This window comes from Cupressus sempervirens, chromosome 7 (assembly GCF_028749045.1).
Source record: "Cupressus sempervirens isolate cs-2001-9-10 chromosome 7, ASM2874904v1, whole genome shotgun sequence".
NCBI lineage: Eukaryota > Viridiplantae > Streptophyta > Pinopsida > Cupressales > Cupressaceae > Cupressus > Cupressus sempervirens.
In genome coordinates this window covers 403,110,108-403,130,573 of record NC_143124.1, presented here as the reverse complement: position 1 = coordinate 403,130,573, position 20,466 = coordinate 403,110,108, and the positions used below count along the sequence as shown (strand labels likewise).

Genomic DNA, 20,466 nt, shown 5'->3' with positions numbered 1-20,466 from the left:
AATGATTCTAATATGTCCCTAGGGGTATTAGGACCCCTAAGGACATATGTCATCATGCAATGTGTCCAAAGTGGTCATAGGTCACCCTATGACCCCCTTCGACCCATATGAATAATTCTAAACATATGTCATCTTGTAATATGTCGAAAGAGTTCATAAGTCATCCTGTGACCCCCTTCAACCCATATAAACTATTCTAATATGTCCCTAAGTGTCTTAGGATCTCTTAGGGACATATATCATCATAGAATGTGTCGAAAGGGGTCATAGGTCATCCTGTGAGCCATTTCAACCCATATAAACGACTCCAATAGAAATAATATAGTAAACATTATATATATATACTATAATAATAATAACATAATATATTATTATATATTAATAACATAAGTCATAATATTAATAATATATTATAGATTATGATTTACATATGATAATAATAATAATAATATATTATAGATTATAATTTATATATGATAATAATAATAATAACATAGTATATTATTATATATTAATAGATTATATATTATATCTTTACGTTACGTTATATATATATATAATATTATATAATATTATATTATTATATAATATTATATAATATAATATTATTATATAATATATAGATTATATATTATTTTATATATAATAGTTATGTTATTATATTATACATTTATAGATTATATATTATATCTTTACATATTTCATAACTCAAATTAGTTACATCACTTACAAATTTGTTTTTCTCTCTAATTTTTGTGCTTTTTCCCTCCAATTTTTATGCCTTGGGTATCGGATATCGGATCTCAGATCAGATATCCGATCTCAAATCAAATATCCGATAATGCTTGGGCCTTACTTTCCAGGTTTGGTATCTGGATAGGTGAAAAAAAGTTAGAGCGGATTTTGAAGTGCTTTTAGACGTGTTCAAACTCTATTTTTTTCACATTGCCACTTTTTGGCACACCATGATTCTGCACATACCCATAAAATAATTTATATTCAATTTGGATTGAAGCTCAAATTAGTAATCATAATCTAATCAAGGGATATTTATTCACTTTTTGATATTAAATGTTAGTGGAAAAACTATAGATATTACTGATAATAGTTTTGCTAGAACAACTTTAAAATATCTAAATAAATGCAAATGGCTAATGTTAAAACATATCCATCAAAGCAAAGCATTTTCTCAAAACTATAGTTGGAAATGTTCTATTAGATCTATTTCAAAAAAATGGACAACAAAGTAAGGTTGTTAACTATCCAACAAAATGTTTGAAAAGGATGCGTTGTTACACAAATATTAATAAAAATTCCTAGAATATTGTAACTAGTACTTACCCAAAGTTCTACAACATCCTAGTACCTGAACAAATTTTTGTTTGAAATATTTGTATGTACAATTTAGTAATAATATACTATATACAAATAATCTTTGGAAAGTAATGAATCAAATTTATCACTTAAAAGTTTAATGATATTTGTCATTTTATAGTAATTTGTATTATTAAGATATAAATTACAATGGCTTGGAGAATTCAATAATGTTTAAGGATTTATAAATTATATAGATCCTCTTATAAATTTTATAAGTTTCTATTTAAATTTACAAATATTTCATAAGATTTGATGTGACATTTTAAAGGCATCTTAGAAAGTAATAATAATTCTAATATTTGAGGTAGACATAGAGACATGGATATCGAGAGAGAGAGAGAGATCGAGAGAGAGAGAGAGAGAGAGAGAGAGAGAGAGAGAGAGAGAGAGAGAGAGAGAGAGAGAGAGAGTCGCAAATATAGTACAACATAACCACTTTGTCTATATAGCTATAGATTCACTCAAAGTTAAGATATATAATTCACTTGTTGATTCAAGGTTATTATTTGTCATTAATTGTCATATTTATTTTTTCTGTGAAAGTATTTATCACACAATCATGTGTGTGTGTGTGTGTGTGTGTGTGTGTGTGAGAGAGAGAGAGAGAGAGAGAGAGAGAGAGAGAGAGAGAGAGAGAGAGAGAGAGAGAGAGTTTATTGGTTTCAAATAGAGTTGATAATTATTGGTTTTCAAATAGCTAGGTTATCAATTTTGTAAAGTCCAAAAAATATTTAGAGGGAAAGATAAATATAATGAGAGATAAGGGGAGAGTGAGTATGGGGGAGGAGGGTTGGGGTTAAGTAAAATGAATAATATAAAGAAAAAGGAGGGGCAAAGAGGTGAAAATATTGCTTGGGATAAAAATAGATAGGGAAACATAGGGATAGAAAGTGTGTAGATAGATGGACCAAAATCAAATATCAAAGTGGAGGATAGTTATGAAGGGGAGAGAGAGGGGAGGGGGAGAGAGAGAGAGAGAGAGAGAGAGAGAGAGAGAGAGAGAGAGAGAGAGAGAGAGAGAGAGAGAGAGAGAGAGAGAAGGTGATAGATGGATAGAAGATAGATAGATAAAATACAACAAAGAGAAATGAAGGAATTAGGATATACATAAAGAGGACCAAAAGCTAAAGAGGGGTAAGATAAGATAGAGAAAGAGAGGGAGAAAGAAATGTCTATATGCATAAATAAGAGATAAATAAGAGATATAAAGATGGAGGTGAGGAAGTAGATAGGGAGAGTTTATGAATAAGTATTTAAGAACATCATCAATTGTATGCAATACTATCGGCTCAACCCTTGCACCCTTCAATGGTACAAGTACTAGTATAAGCTTTACTAGGAAATAATCCCAATGAGGCTAAGGCTGACTTTGCTTATAATAAGTCTACTCAAAATCATATATATATATATATATATAATCAATGGATTCAGGTCAGGTTACAATTTCTCACCAGAATTCAGTTGTAATAGTGTTAATTGGATTTGCAACTTATAACAATATCTAACTCTCCCTCTTAGCAAAGAAGCTTCCATCTACTTCCTAACCTAAGATTTTGTTGTACGAGTCCCTCCTCTTTCTGACATGTAGCCTTTTGATATTCGGTTGATCCTAAGCATATAGTCTATTCAACCTCTGGGGAATTGGAAGCAATGATAAATTCTCCGAAAATGTATGAAGCAAGGATAGATTCTCCCATTATATATTGCAGTTAGCTTCATCAGGAGAACAATATATTTTGATGTTCGTGGACAAATATAAATATGCACGCATAGTCAAAATTCACTTCCAAGTGGAACAACTGACACATACATGCAATAAGATTAATCGAGATAAAGCATCAAAAAACTTGATAAAGGCAATGACCAAGAGATGCTAGTCTCTCTTAATCATATCCAAGCATTGGTTTGAAACTTCAATTATAAAATATAATTTAAAATCTTCTCTCATATTCTTGCTATCTGAGCACCTTTCCATTAACTTTGCACTTTATTTTACTATTTCTCCTTCTCCTGCCTTCATTTCCAGCTTTTCTGTCTAGAGATGTAAGGACCGGAATCCAAAACAATTGCCACATAAGCAAAAAAACCTCAAGATGTGGAACAATATGCAAAAATAAATATAATTTGAAAATTCAAAAGTTGATTTTATTCACATAAATATATAATTCAATATCCCTTTCTTAGATGGAAAATCTATACACATCGACAAATAGTCGAGAATAATTGGAATCACAATCATTAATATATGTCACCATTGTCTCTAAATACACTTGATAATACAAGCCGACCACATATTGACCATATGAAAAACAAAGTATAAATGCTAGAAATGAATCAAGTGAACATGACATCTTGTCAGAACTATGTCGACCTACATGTCGAACATGAATGTATCATTAGTACATCATATGATATAAAGCATATATAACATGAATCATATAATATAACATGCCATCAAACCTTAGTGTCCATTTGCATGTAATCTCGTCTTCGAGCCATTAAAACTATGTCCATCTGCTATCATGAGATAGAAGAGTGGTTTATGCACTTTTACCACCCAACCACAGAGTGGTTAACTTCCCAAGGTTCTCAAGTTAAGGAGAACTACCTAACCCTATCACAAAAAGGCTAGCAACTTAGCACAATTGGATCGAAAAGATCTAGTGTAGCCTATGTTCCTAATCTACTTACACATATGCCTAGTAGAAACATACACAAGGATGTGGAAGAGAGAAAACAATGTAAAATAACCAATGCATTTCAATCATATGCATAAATGTTTTACCGAGCTTGGTCAAGCATCATGAACTAGTTTAGTGTAAAAGACTGGTAGGTAATTTATAAAGAAAATTGATGCAAATTTTCTCCTAATTACCCTCCTCTTTAAACCCACATTCAACACCCTTCTTAAAATGGTATTCCTCAAATTTTACATTAGTTCATCATACAAGAACAAATTCAAACATGCCTTTTTATTTAAGAATAATATTCTAATACTTCAACTTCTTAATCATTCATCTTATTGTTTTAAAGATGAGATACAAGAATTTGAGTGTGTTGTTTTGAGTTTGAGATCTAAACAATTTATATACAACTCCTTTGCACATTTGCTTTATTTGTATTGATTCATGTCCATAATTTTATCGCATTACGATCAAAGAGTATTCGGATTTGTTTTTATATGTAAGAAAAGCACATGTAAGTTTAAGTTTCCAACTTCCACATAATCTCGGAATTAGTATCTTTTTTTTTCTCAAAATGCCTATAGTATTGACAACTCTATTTGTTTTGTTTCAAAGGATAAAGCATAGTTGCCAACATAAGGAAAACTTTATTTAAGGTCTCATTTTACATCATTCTTTACTTGCTATAAAACCTTGTAAAGAAATAAAATAAAACAAATCCATTCTGGCTAAAACTTTAAATTTATAACTTTTAAAGTACAACACTTTACGGCAAAGAAAATTTCAGACATTTAAATTTAAATATTACAAGTAAAATTGTTGAAATGTATAAAGGGAAAAAAAGTTATAGCTGTTATTGTTTATCAATTCCTAAACTTCCAGTCAAGTAAAATAAAATAAAAACAAATTTCTATGCCATGTTTCAGTCATGTATTCATTCAAACCGCAGTTATCCAAAATAAAAATAAAATAAAATAAAAAACATCAATTTCAATACTACAGAGATAACCGACTATTATCAGCATTGTTTTTTTTTTTTTCTGAGTCATTTCAGCATAGATATTTTTTTTCTTAACTTTAGTAATAGCCCTTTTTTTTAACTTTCCAATTTGAAATAGCTATGTGTTTAACCTTCTCAAGTTATATGCTCACTTGGGGTGTCCCTCAGAATTTGTTGGTTACATATTATTTAGAACTATTTCTCTATATAGTAGACAGTACGTGATAACATTCAAATAGTCATGATAAAAGTTGAAGTTGCAGCAATAAATAAAATAAGGAACCTGACTGTGTTGTTTTCTCTTTATTACCCGTCCAAACTTAAGCACCACTTCTGCTGTCCACCAACTCCTATGGTTTTTTTTCTGTTCCCAATTATTTTAAAACCTCTCCCTACACTGCCTGCTCCCTTCCTCAAATCGTTCTCCTCCCCCTTTCTACTCAACACACCCCCTCTTATCAAGAACCCCCCCCTCCCCCCAACAAAAAAAAAAGGGTCCCTACCTGCCCATTTTTTTTTAAAAACGCCACCCTACATTCTTCTTTCATGCGTTATCTCCCATCCTCCCCAAAAAAAAAGTCTCCCTTATTTATTTTTTTTAAAGAAAAATGTCCCCTCTTTCCAAACAAAAACAACAGTTCTATTATTATGAAAAAAAAAAATTTAATGCCCTTAGCTAACCTAATGAAGGAATTATTAATTAATCTTGCCCCCCCCGCACCCACCCCCTAGCCCCCCACATTTGGAGTGCTAACTTTAGTTCAGTTAAAAAAATGCAAGGATTATGCACTTTTTTAATCGTAATAAATTTCTCAACTAATCATTTCCATTCAATTTCATAATTGTAATTACTAAGAAAATAAATTAAGAGCATAAATCTAAATTATAATATTTCAAATTACTAAACAATTTATGAATTCATTACCACTCTATATGCAGGTCCAAATCCATATAATTAAACTAGATGTAAAAACCAAGCATGTAACTTATTCGCAATAAAATACTTTAAGTGTGTGTGTGTGTGTGTGTGTGTGTGTGTGTGTGTGTGTGTGACTGCACCATAAAAATTTCGGACTAACCCTGCCAAGGAGCTAAACTCCTCTACCTCAACCACCCTTCTACCTTCAGTACCTACACACTCACAAACTCGACATCACCCAATGCATCAGTAATGTCATCATCATAATAATCATAATATCTTAAATTCAAATTTTAAAACATTTAACATACATTATCAGATATAAACATATAAATAAATTTAAAAATATTAACTATTATGTCGAAATCTCATAAGCTCAACATATTGCCACCATTCTAATGGTCATTAAATTAAATTATCCATCAAATAATATCAACAATAAAAGTTTTAAAGTATTCGACCAGAGTCCTACATAGTCAAACATAGTCTTAGTCAAAAGGTCAATCACATAATAAGTCTGTATAAAAAGTATGTCGAAATTTGATTCGTGACAAGAGATGTATAGACTTTTTGAAAAAAGTTCAATGTTATGGAAGCTCCACGGTTTTCTAACGATTACCCCTCCAGTATAGATAGACTATGGCATATCAATACGATACCATATCAAACAAAAGCGTTGTCTATTTTTCCAAACATTGTGGCATATCAATACGATACCATATCAAACAAAAGCATTGTCTATTTTTTCAAACATTCAGAAGCAACACTTTTACAGAAACTCAAACTAATACCTGATTCCATTTATCATTGCAGGTTTAACGACTTGCTTTGCATGGCATCACCAATAATCTCCGCAAGACAATGACCAAGAGATGCTGGTCTCTCTTCATCGTATCCGAGCATTGGTTTGAAACTTCAATTATAAATTATAATTTAAAAGCTTCTCTCACATTCTTGCTGTCTGAGCACCTTTCCATTAACTTTGCACTTTACTTTACCATTTCTCCTTCTCCTGCCTTCATTTCCATCTTTTCTATCCAGAGATGTATAGGCTTTTTGAAAAAAGTTCAATGTTATGGAACCTCCATGGTTTTCTAACGATTACCCCACCAGTATAGATAGACTGTGGCATATCAATACGATGCCATATCAAACAAAAGCATTGTCTATTTTTTCAAACATTCAGAAGCAACACTTTTACAGAAACTCAAACTAATACCTGATTCCATTTATCATTGCAGGTTTAACGACTTGCTTTGCATGGCATCACCAATAATCTCCGCAAGACAATGACCAAGAGATGCTGGTCTCTCTTCATCGTATCCGAGCATTTGTTTGAAACTTCAATTATAAATTATAATTTAAAAGCTTCTCTCACATTCCTGCTGTCTGAGCACCTTTCCATTAACTTTGCACTTTACTTTACCATTTCTCCTTCTCCTGCCTTCATTTCTAGCTTTTCTGTCTAGAGATGTATAGGCTTTTTGAAAAAAGTTCAATGTTATGGAACCTCCATGGTTTTCTAACGATTACCCCACCGGTATAGATAGACTGTGGCATATCAATATGATGCCATATCAAACAAAAGCATTGTCTATTTTTTCAAACATTCAGAAGCAACACTTTTACAGAAACTCAAACTAATACCTAATTCCATTTATCATTGCAGGTTTAACGACTTGCTTTGCATGGCATCACCAATAATCTCCACAAGAGCACTCTCCATCTTTGAAATGATGAAAATGATTTGCATCTCTTACAACAATTTCTCTTGAAACAATCTTGGATATAACCTTGGTTGCATTGTGGCAATCACCACATACTCTCAGGTTTTTGACAACTTTAAAAGTTGTTCCAGGGGATGTGTTTAACAACCCAAATGCAATTGCCAATTTCTCACTATGATGGCAGAGTAGTGATTCCTTCTCCTCCTCCTCCACATCATTCAACGCAGGTATTGTATCTGAAACGAACCCTTCTGCCCTCATCTGCCAAGATAGATTTTCCATCTTTTCATAGATTGTTTCTGCTTGTGGGTGTGATCTATCTCCTATGCAAAAGGTATGTACCATTTTATGGATTTCAATCCAACTACATCCAGGTATCTTTCTAATCCCTCTCTCGATCAATCTCCTTACCCTTTGAGCATCACTCCACCTGCCTACTTCTGCATAAATGTTTGACATAAGAACATAAGTCGCAGTATTTGTAGGATCCAAGTCAAAAAGGAGTGCTGCCACAAATTCTCCTAGTCCCATTTTTTTGTGTGATTTACAAGGACCGAGTAAACTCATCCACACAACTGTAGTAGGCTTCATTGGCATTTTTATGATAAAGTTTAGGGTTTCCTCAAGATAGCCAGCACGTCCAAGAAGATCAACCACACATATGTAGTGATCTATAGTCATGATGATGCAAGAAGAATCGCTTATGCTGTTGAAGTATTTACATCCGGCATCGACAAGGCCTGCATGGCTACATGCAAATAAAACACAAATTAAGGTCACATCGTCACGACTAGCTACAGAATGCTTCATGATTTCAAAGAGTTTGAGGGCATCCATGCTATAGCCATGCATTGCATACCCTGCAATCACTGCATTCCGTGAGGCTAAATGTGAACGATGCATTTTGTCAAACAGTTTACATGCCTTCCGTATGCTGCCACATTTTGCATACATGTCTATCAGGGCAGTCTTCATCACATCAATCAAAAGCCCATTTTCAATTATTTTTTGATGTATCTCCACACCCTGTTCCAAAGCTCCAAGTTTGGCACAAGCTGGGAGGATGCTAGCAAAGGTTGATGAGTCTGGTTTTAAACCTATCAGCTGCATTTCTTTAAAAAACTCCAATGCTCTATCGAAAACACCATTTTGTGCATATCCAGCAATGATTGCAGTCCATGACACCACATCTAGTTGAGGCAACTTATGAAACAATTCTAGTGCCTTCTGTAAATTGCCACATTTTGCATACATGTCTATCAGGGCAGTCACAACCACATTAGAGAAAAACTCTCTCTAAATTATTTTTTTATGGATATCCATACCCTCTTTTAAAGCTCCAGTTTCGCATAAGCTGGGAGGATGGAGGCAAAGGTCAATAAGTCTGGCCTTAAACCTGCCAATTGCAATTGCTCAAATTTCTCCAGGGCTAGCCCACTTTGTACATATTTAGAAATGATTTCTGTCCAGGAGATCACATTAGGTTGAGGCATTTTTCCGAAAATCCTCAGAGCCTCATTAAGAACAGCATTTTGTGCATATCCTATTATCATAGCATTCCATGAAACAGCATTTCGTTGAGGCATCTTGTCAAATAATTTCTCCGCTTTCTGTGCTCCCACATGTAGCATACATGTCTATCAAAGCAGTCACAACTACAACACCTGATAAAAATCCGCTTTCAATTATTTTCTGATGCATTTCCATGCCCTGTACCAAAGCTCTCATTTTGGCACATGATGGGAGAAAGCTGGAAAAGGTTGCTGAGTTTGGTTCTACATCTGCCAATTGCATCTGGTTGAAAACATCCAATGCTAATTCAACAAACCCATTATGTGCATGTCCAGCAATTATTGCAGTCCACGTTACAACATCTCTTCGAGGCATTTTTTCAAATAGTTCACTTGCTTTCTGCATCCTTGTACATTTTGCATACATATCTATCAGGGTATTGGTTTTAATTTAAGATATAAACTAAGAAAACACAAAATAGAACAAGAGACAGGATATATCGTGGTTCATTACAACTGTGGCTACGTCCATACCGAGAGCAGAGCAAATATATTATTCAGTCATTGCAGCTTACATACACATGTATAAGGCTTTGCCCTTATATTTATACAATAGTCTTCAATAGAAAATGAAGAGGCAAATAAGAAAATGTGAAATGAACAGTCATGACAGTTGAACTTCACATCCAACAATTGGAACACTAACATTAGATTATAACCCACACCTAATGATTTTTCCATGGATTTACAAACCATGTTGTACAGATGCTACATTGACACAAACACTAACTGTAATTGTGAATGTAATGTGATCAGGGAGCACACCTGTTGGTTGCATTTTGTTAAAGACAGTAAATGCTTCTTGAGAAAACCTATGCCTTCTATAAGCTATAATTATTCTATTCCATGAGACGACATCTGCTTGGGTTATCTGATCAAATACTTTGAGAGCACAAACCAAACATCCACACTTTTCATAGATGTTAATAATAAGTGTATTTTGTAAAAAAGTTTGTGATGCAAATGCCAAACCCCTGCATTTGATGTGAAAGTGGATATGCTCACCCTTTAATAATGTCTTCTTCGCAATAGAGGCCTTCAAAAATTGAAAATATGTAGAAAAGCCTACAGAATAGTTATCTGTGGTAAGCAGAATGCATTGTGTCTCTTTCAAGAAAACTTCTCCACAGAGTGCTCTCGGATTGAAAAAGGTACTGAATGGCATGGAAAATCAGTGTTGGTATGCATTCTACTACAACTTGTTGCCTCTATTACCTACTCTGATTTGTTAAATCTTAATACTGTGGCATGTTTTCAAATTTTGTCTATGCTTATATCAATACCAATCAAAAGTAGGAGAATAGGCATGAAGGCAAACACCATATCCCTGTTTCAGATTCAAGTTGCATCTTCGCCTCCTTGACGCATGCAATGAACCCAATCTTTGAAAAGAAGAATAAAACTGAAATAGGACATCAACGCCATATCAGAATTTAAACACTTGGCTTACAAATAATTCATTCACAATGATTACTTTTTACCTTTGAGCCACACTATTGTATTAAAAGTGAATAATGAAAAAATTCAACGCTTTGATGCATCTCGGCGTATTTTACATATAGAGTATATATTAGCTAGTAGTAGCTGCGACATGCATAACACATTGAATAATTAATTTATTATGTTTAAAATATAACTTCACAATTTATATCATCGTTAGGTTTAGTATTAGAATTAATATTACTATATATTTATTATTATAATAATTAGGGATAAGCTTTAGGGTATGTGTAGGATCATGGTGTACCAAACTATAGCCTTAAGTAGTAGTGAAAAATCAGCGAATCAGGGTTATGTCAACTTGACACATAATTTTAAAGTGGTTATTGACTTTATATCAAAAAATTGTAAGAAAATAATTTGTAGGAAATTGAATGTAGTTTCTAAACTACTAGGCCTTATCAGGAGAAAAAAATAATTGATTGGTCAAAAGTTTGAATTTTAATGCAGTACTACGAAAATTTCAGAGTGAAAATAAAAAGTAGGTGTATGTCTGACCACCTTAATCAAAATCAAATGATAATATTTTTTTAATATAATTATAGATATGAAAAGTAGACTCATGCCCGGATGTGACGCATATTTTTTGGTATTTTTATTCCAAATAAATAATTAAATATGAATTTTCTTCCAAAACTTTTTCGAAAAAAAAAAGTCCCGTGTTTGACCACGGTAAATATTTGAAAAATTTATCAAATTAATTTTTTTTTCTTATACTAGGCGAAGCATAGAATGTGACGCAACTTTTAGATTCAAAAAATGTTATACCATTTGAAAGTTATAGCTATTTTTCAATCAGTATGTCAATCAACACTTTACAATAATCTTCATTGATAATTAACTAATAAATACTTATCGAACTCAAAATTTGACAGAAATTATATCGATGGAATCTCGAGAGTGATATTTAAAAAAAAATTCATTTCATTCAATTTCGATCAAAATAACATTGTCAGAGGGCAACCCGAAGTCTGAGTATCACTAAAACCCTCTTCAAACACGTCTTTTGGGTTGACCATGTAGGCTTGGTAAATACCAAGCCTAATCGGACATCTGATATTGCTCGGTGAATTTTGGTGAAAATTTTAAAATCCCAACCCATTTTGGAGGGAAAACCGGATTTAAGAGTTATAGTTTATGATTTATAAATTACTTTTGTTATATATATATATATATATATATATATATATATATATATATATACATAATATAAAGATATAAACTATAATATATTAATATATAATAATATATTATGTTATTCTTATTATAATCTATAAATATAATTTATATTATTATTATTTTTAGTAAATATAATAACGTTATATATATATATATATATATCTACATATATATATAAAATATATATATATATATATATATATATAATAACGTAATATGTAAATTAAATGTAATAATGTTATATATATATATAATAATGCAATATTTTTATTAAATATAATAACATAATACATATGCTATTAATATATATAATAATGTAATGTAAAGATATAACATAGAATATATTAATATATAATAATATATTATGTTATTCTTATTATAATCTATAAATATAATTTATATTATTATTATTTTTACTAAATATAAGAACGTAATATATATATATATATATATAACGTAATATTTTTATTAAATATAATAACATTTAGGGTGATCCCACAATAATGGGTTCCACTTTTTGACCAATTTTGACTCTGAAATCAATATTTTTGCAACAAACGTCACGTTCAAGTGATTATATCTCCAAAACTATAAATAATTTCAAGATGACATAAACTAGTGATTTTGAGTACTTTGTTCCTACTTTGTAACCATATTTTTTAATCTAAAATAAAAAAATTATTTATGGCAATTTTTTTTATCTCCTCCAAAAAGTGGTACATAATAAAATTCAATATTTTAAAAAGTGACAGTCCGTTTGACACACATAACTTTTTTTCTAGAAATGATAATGAAGTAATTCTTTCTGCGTTGGATTTGTAGCATCAATATCTAGTGTCTACATTTGGTTTGATTTATTTTTGTTGAATATTTTATAGTTTATGAAGTTTTGAAGTGACATGAACCGTAATTCAGACATACGTTCCGTTTGACACAGATAATTTGAAGTCAATTTATCATAAACCATTTTTTTTTTTTTGAAAAGAAAGGTATCTCAATAAGCCAGTGCCTCCATATTTTAAAATTTTTTTTTGACCTAATTTACTAATTTTCCTGAGGTGTCAAAGTCAGTTGATGTTCAATCGGTAATGAACCTATAATGAGTTAAACTCATATTTGAAAGTCTTAATGATTAAATTATGTAATAAAATTATAGTCATTGGAAAGCTTGCTCCGAGAAGCACATTTTGACATTTTTTATTTTATACTAGGAGATCATTCTCCTACAATTATGGCAGTCAGAAGAGCAATAAAAAGAAAAAAAGAAAAAAAGTTAAAATTTTTGTGATTTTGCATGTTCGTGTGAACATGGCGTTCGCGCAAACACGTTTACCATATAATATATTTTTATTAAATATATTAACGTAATATATATGTTATTAATATATATATATATATATTATTAATATATATCAGTCCAAGGGACCTATGACCCCCTTCAGCCCATTACATAATAACATATGTACCTAGGGGTCATAAGACCCCTAGTGACAAATTAGAATCATTTTTATGGGTTGAACGGAGTCATAGGTTGACCTATGACCTGCTTCGACACATTACATGACGACATGTGTCTTTAGGGGTTCTTATTAGAATCATTCTTATGGGTCAAAGGGGGTCATAGGTTGACCTAAGATCCCCTTTGACCCATTAAATGATGACATATGTCCCTAGGGGGAACATATTAGAATCGTTCTTATGGGTCCAAGAGGGTCATAGGTTGACCTATGACCCTCTTCAACCCATTAAATGATGACATATGTTCTTAGGGGTCCTAGGACCCCTAAGGACATATTAGAATCGTTCATATGGGTCAAATGGTGTCATTGGTTGACCTATGACCCCCTTCGACCCATTACATAACGACATATGTCCCTAGAGGTCCTAGCACACCTAGGGACATATTATAATCATTCATATGAGTCGAAGGGAGTCATAGGTTGACTTATGATCCCCTTCGACCCATTACATAACGACATATGTCCCTAAGGATCCTAGGACCCCTAGGGACATATTAGAATTGTTCTTATGGGTTGAAGGAGCTCATAGGTTGACTTATGACCCCATTCGACCTATTACATGAAGACATATGTCCCTAGGAGTCCTAGCACCTGTAGGGACATATTAAAATTGTTCATAGGGGTCACAGGGGGTCATAGGGTGACCTATGACCCCCTTCAACCCATTAAATGATGACATATGTCCCTAGGGGTCCTAGGACTCGTAGAGACATATTAGAATTATTCATATAGGTCAAAGGGCGTCATAGGTTGACCTATGACCCTTTTTGACCCATTAAATGATGACATATGTCATTAGGGGTCCTAAGACCCCTAGAGACATATTAGAATTGTCCATATGGGTCAAAGGGGGTCATAGATTGACCTATGACCTCCTTCAACACATTAAATGATGATATATGTTTGTAGGGGTCCTGGAACCCCTAGGAACATATTAGAATTGTTCATATGGGTCAAAGGGGGTCATAGGTTGACCTATGACACCCTTTGACACATTACATGACGATATATGTCCCTAAGACCCCTAGGGACATATGAGAATCATTCTTATAGGTGAAATGGGGTCATAGGTTGACCTATGACCCCCTTCGACACATTACATAATGACATATGTCTCTAGGGGTCCTAGGACCCCTAAGGACTTATTAGAATCATTCATATGGGTCGAAGGGGGTTATAGGTTGACCTATGATCCCTTTAGACCCATTAAATGATGACATATGTCCTTAGGGGACCTAGGACCCCTAGGGACATATTAGAATTGTTCATATGGGTCAAAGGCGGTCATAGGTTGACCTATGACCCCCTTTGACCCATTAAATGATGACATATTTTCTTAAGACCCTTAGGGACATATGAGAATCATTCTTATGGGTCAAAGTGGGTCATAGGTTGACCCCCTTCGATACATCATATGATGACATATGTCCTTAGGGGTCTTAGGACCCCTAGGGAAATATTAGAATCATTCTTATGGGTCAAAAGTGGTCATAGGTTGACCTATAACTTGCTTCGATCTATTACATGATGAAATATATCCCTAGTGGTCCTCAGAACTCTAGGGACATATTAGAATTGTTCTTATATGCCTAAGGGGGTCATAGGTTGACCTATGACCCCCTTTGACCCATTACATGATGGCTTATGTCCCTAGGGGTCCTAGAACCCCTAAGGACATATTTCAATGCTTCTTATGGGTCAAAGGTGGTCATAGGTTGAACTATGACACCCTTCGACCCATTAGATGATGACATATGTCCAAATGGGTCTTGGAACCCTTAGGGACATATTAGAATCATTCTTATGGATCAAAGGGGGTCACAGGTTGACCTATGACCCCCTTTCATCATTTACATGACAACATATGTCCCTAGGGGTCCTAGGACATAAGGTGGTCATAAGGTGGTCAAAGGGGTTCATTCTTATGGGCCAAAGAAGGTCATAAGGGGACCTATGACAACTTTCGACCCATTACATGACGACATATGTCCCTAGGGGTCCTAAGACCCCTAGAAACATATTAGAATCATTCTTATGGGTCAAAGGGAGTCATAGGTCAACCTATGACCCCCTTCGACCCATTACATGACAACATATGTCCCTAGGGGTCATAGGACACCTAGGGACATATTAGAATTGTTCATATGGGTCAAAGTGGGTCATAGGTTGACCTATGACCCCCTTCAACCCACTAAATGATGACATATGTTCCTAGGGGTCCTAGGACCTCTAAAGACATATTAGAATTGTTCATATGGGTCAAAGGGTGTGATAGGTTGACCTATGACCCCCTTCGACCCATTAAATGATGATATATATCCGTAGGTGTCCTAGAATGCCTAGGGACATATTAGAATTGTTTATATGGGTTAAAGGGGGTCATAGGTTAACCTATGACCCCCTTTGACCCATTAAATGATGACATATGTCCCCAAGACTCCTACAGACATATGAGAATCATTCTTATAGGTCAAATGGAGTCATAGGTTGACCTATGACTCCCTTGGACAGATTACATGACGACATATATCCCTAGGAGTCCCAAGACCACTAGGGACATATTAGAATCATTCATATGGGATGAAGGGGGTCATAGGTTGACTTATGATCTCTTTCGACCCATTAAATGATGAAACATGTCCCTAGGGGTCCTAGAACCCCTAGGGATGTATAGGAATCGTTCATATGGGTCGACGGGGGTAATAGGTTGCCCATTGATCCCCTTTGACTCACTAAATGATGACATATTTAGAATTGTTCATATGGGTCAAAGGGGGTCATAGGTTGACCTATGACTTAATTTGACACATTACATGATGAAATATGTTCCTAAGACCCATAGGGACATATGAGAATCATTCTTATGGGTCAAAGGTAGTCCTAGGTTGACCTATGACCTCTTTCGATGCATTACATGACGATATATGTCCCTATTGTTCCTACGACTCCTAAGAAAATATTAGAATTGTTCTTATGGGTCAAAGGTGGTCATAGGTTAACCTATGACCCGCTTCAACCTATTACATGATGACATATGTCCCTAGTGGTCCTCAAAACCCTAGGGACATATTAGAATCGTTATTATGTGTCTAAGGGTGTCATAGGTTGACCTATGACCCCCTTTGACCCATTACATAATGACATATGTCCCTAGGGGTCCTAAAACCCCTAGGGACATATTCGAATGCAATTTATGAGTCAAAGGGTGTCCTAGGTTGAACTACAACCCCTTTCGACTCATTACATGCTGACATATGTCCAAAGGGGTCCTAGGACCCCTAGGAACATATTAGAATTGTTATTATGGGTCAAAGGGGGTCATAGGTTGTCATATGACCCCCTTTGACCTTTTACATGATGACATATGTCCCTAGGGGTCTTACGACCCCTAGGAACATATTATAATCGTTCTTGTGGGTCAAAGGGGGTCATAGGGTGACCTATGACAACCTTCGACCCATTACATGATGACATATGTCCCTAGGGGTCCTAGGACCCCTAGAGACATATTATAATCATTCTTATGGGTCAAAGGGAGTCATAGGTCAATCTATGACCCCCTTCGATACATTACATGACGACATATGTCCCTAGGAGTCATAGGCAGTCATGTGACCCCCTTCGACCCATATAAACTATTCTAATAAGTCCTTAGGGGTCCTAGGATCCCTTAGGGACATATGTCATCATGGAATGTGTTGAAAGGGGTCATAGGTCATCCTGCGAGCCCTTTCGACCCATATAAATGACTCCAATAGAAATAATATAGTAAAAATAATAATTATATATATATATAATATTTATAGATTATAATAATAATAACATAATATATTATTATATATTAAAATAAGTCATAATATTAATAATATATTATAGATTATAATTTACATATGATAATAATAATAATAATATATTATAGATTATAATTTATATATGATAATAATAATAATATGTATTAATAACATATATATAATATATTACGTTATTATATTTAATAAAAATATAGTAATAATAATAATAACATAATATATTATTATATATTAATAGATTATATATTATATCTTTACATATTTCATAACTCAAATTAGTTATATCACTTACAAATTCATTTTTCCCTCTAATTTTCGTGCCTTTTCCGTCCAATTTTTATGCCACCGGTATCGGATATTGGATCTCATATCGGATATCTGATATTAGATTCGATATCCGATATGAGATCTGATATCCGATCTCATATAAGATATTTGATCTCAAATCGGATATTCGATAAGGCTTGGGCCTTACTTTCTAGGTTTGGTACTTGGATAGGTGAAAAAAAGTTAGAGCAAATTTTCAAGTGCTTTTAGATGTGTTCAAACTCTATTTTTTTCACATTGCCACTTTTTGGCACACCATGATCCTGCACATACCCTTTAGTGTTAATGTCTTTACGAGTGGAAATGTGCTTAGTGTTAATATTAAAGTTAGGGATAGTATTAGGGTCACTGGACTTATATTATCATTACGGCAATAATTTATGTCATTATCAATATTAGGTTCTAGGGTTAGGATAAAAGATTATGTTAATAGAATGGTTAATATTATCACTATATCTAGAGTTGGTGTTAGGGTTAAAGTTTAACATTTAGGCCTAGAGTTAGGCTTGGGACTATGGCTAGAGTGTCTGTTTAAATCATGGTTTGTATCATGGTTAGGATTGAAATCTTGATCAGGTTTGAGATTATAGCTTAGGATTAGGATTATCTTCAAGGTTAGGATTTACATCATGGTTAGTATTATGGTTAAGATTTAGGTTTCAATTAGAGTAAGTTTAGGGCTTAGAATTAAAGGATTTTCATTAGGGTTAGGGTTTACATTGTTTTTAGTATTAGTGTTACAATTAGAATAAAGGTTTTAAGTTTATGGAATTGTTAGGGTCAATGTTGTATTTAGGATTATAATTTAGTATAATTTATGGGTTAATAGTTAGGTCAATGGTTAAGGATTTAGGATGAGGGTTTATCATATAGGTTTATGATTTAGCTCAAGATTAGGGTTTAGGGTTTAGAATTTATAATCAGGGCTCAGAAATAAATTTTATGATCAAGTTTTATCTTTAGGATCCATGGTTATGGTTAGGGCTAAGGTTTGCATATGAATTTATAATGGTTTCTTAGTATTATGGTTGCAGTTAGGGTTAGGGTTACTATTAGAGATTAAAATTTATAAATTCAGTTAGGATTCTAATTTATCAATTTTATGATTATAGTTAGGTAAATGGTTTAGGGTTAGTTTTTGAGATACGTTTAGAGTTAGGGTGTACATCATGGTTAAGGATAGGGATAGGGTTATCATAAGGCTTAGGGTTAGTGGTATTATTAGAATGAAGGTTATAATTATGGTTACTATATGAATTATGATGAGGGTTAGGAGTAAGTGTATTTTGTAACTATGCTTTGGTTATGATTCAAATTGAGCTTTTTTTAGGATTCAAATTAGGGTATGGTTATCATGAATGTTAGGGTTGGGTTAAAGGTTATGGTTAAAGTTTAGATTAAATTATAGTTAGGGTTAAAATAGGGATATATTAGTTTAATTAATGTTATGATTTAAGGAAAATTAAGGTTAGAGTTAAGATTAGCTTAGGATAAGGTGCAAATTAGAGGGAAAACCTTTTATTTATAGTTAGGGTTGAAGATAATTTTAAAGTTGAGAGTTTGGTTATGGTTAGAGTTAATTTATTGTTAGGATTTTAGTATACTTTGGGGGCATTAATAGAGTTAAATTAGGGTAATAAATTATTTATATTACTCTTAGTATAATGTTGAGGTTTAGGTTTCAAGTTAGGTTACATATCATTTTAAACAAGGGTCATGCTTCATGTATGTACATGTGTTTATGTATGCATGTATCTCAAATGTAATATTATAATTTAAGATTATGGTCAACTTGTTTTAATTTTATGTAAGTTAGGCCTCAATTAGGTTTTGAAATAGGGTTTTAGTGTAAGGATTATAATAGGCTCAATTTTAGGGTAAGATTTAGGGTTATGACATTGTTAGGGTTTATACGAGTATAATTTAACATTATTTAGAGGTTAATATTAAGGTCCATGGTTAAGAATTTAGGATAAGGGTTTAGCATATAAGTTTATGATTTGGTTCATGATTATGATTTAGGGTTTATCATTTATAATAAGGGTTTAGAAATAAAATATTAAGATCAAGGTTTATCTTTAGGATCCATGCTTATGGTCAGGGTTAAGGTTTGTGTGTGTGTTTACAATGATGGTTAGTATTATAATTGCAGTTATGATGAGGATTAAAATTAGGGATTTCAGTTAATAAATATGGCTAGGATTAAGATTTATCAATTGTAGGATTATGGTTAGGTAAAGTGTTTCATGCTATTTTTTGAAATAGGGTTAGAGTTAGGACGAGGGTTATAATTATGGTTAGTGTAAGAATTATGACGAAGGTTAGGACTAAGGGTATTGTTCTAACTATGCTTTGGTTATGATTCAAATGGGGAATTTGTAAGGATTCAAATTTGGGTCTGGTTATCATGCATGTATCTAAAACTTAATATTATAATTTAGGATTTAGGCCAACTTGTTTTAATTTTAAGTAAATTAAGCTTCAATTAGATGTAATGCAAAGGTTATAGTTAGGCTCAATTTTAGGGTTATATTTAGGATTTAACTTATCAAGTGACCCTTTTTTATGTAAGATAGAAAAAATAGGATTAGAATTTACTTAAGATCTACTAGACAACCCTAATTTATTAGAAGTTAATGAAGCACTTATTATATTCTTACCAACTTTAATACTAACTTTTATATGTTAATATGATCTTTATATATTTTTAACATATTTAAACAATATTTTGGTTGCATTCAAATCACTTTAAAGTTTATGAACTTTTCTTTTTCATATTTAGTGACTTTTAAAGCAAAATCTTGATTGTAGTAGATTTTTTAAATACACCAATATGCATCGAGACATTGAATT

General features: G+C 32.8%; 1 pseudogene; it reads right to left on the bottom strand.

Moving 5' to 3' along the window:
* Positions 1–7,674: 7,674 nt before the first annotated feature.
* LOC149547231 (pentatricopeptide repeat-containing protein At1g08070, chloroplastic-like) lies at positions 7,675–10,443 on the bottom strand (annotated as a pseudogene).
* Between the last annotated feature and the right edge of the window lie 10,023 nt (positions 10,444–20,466).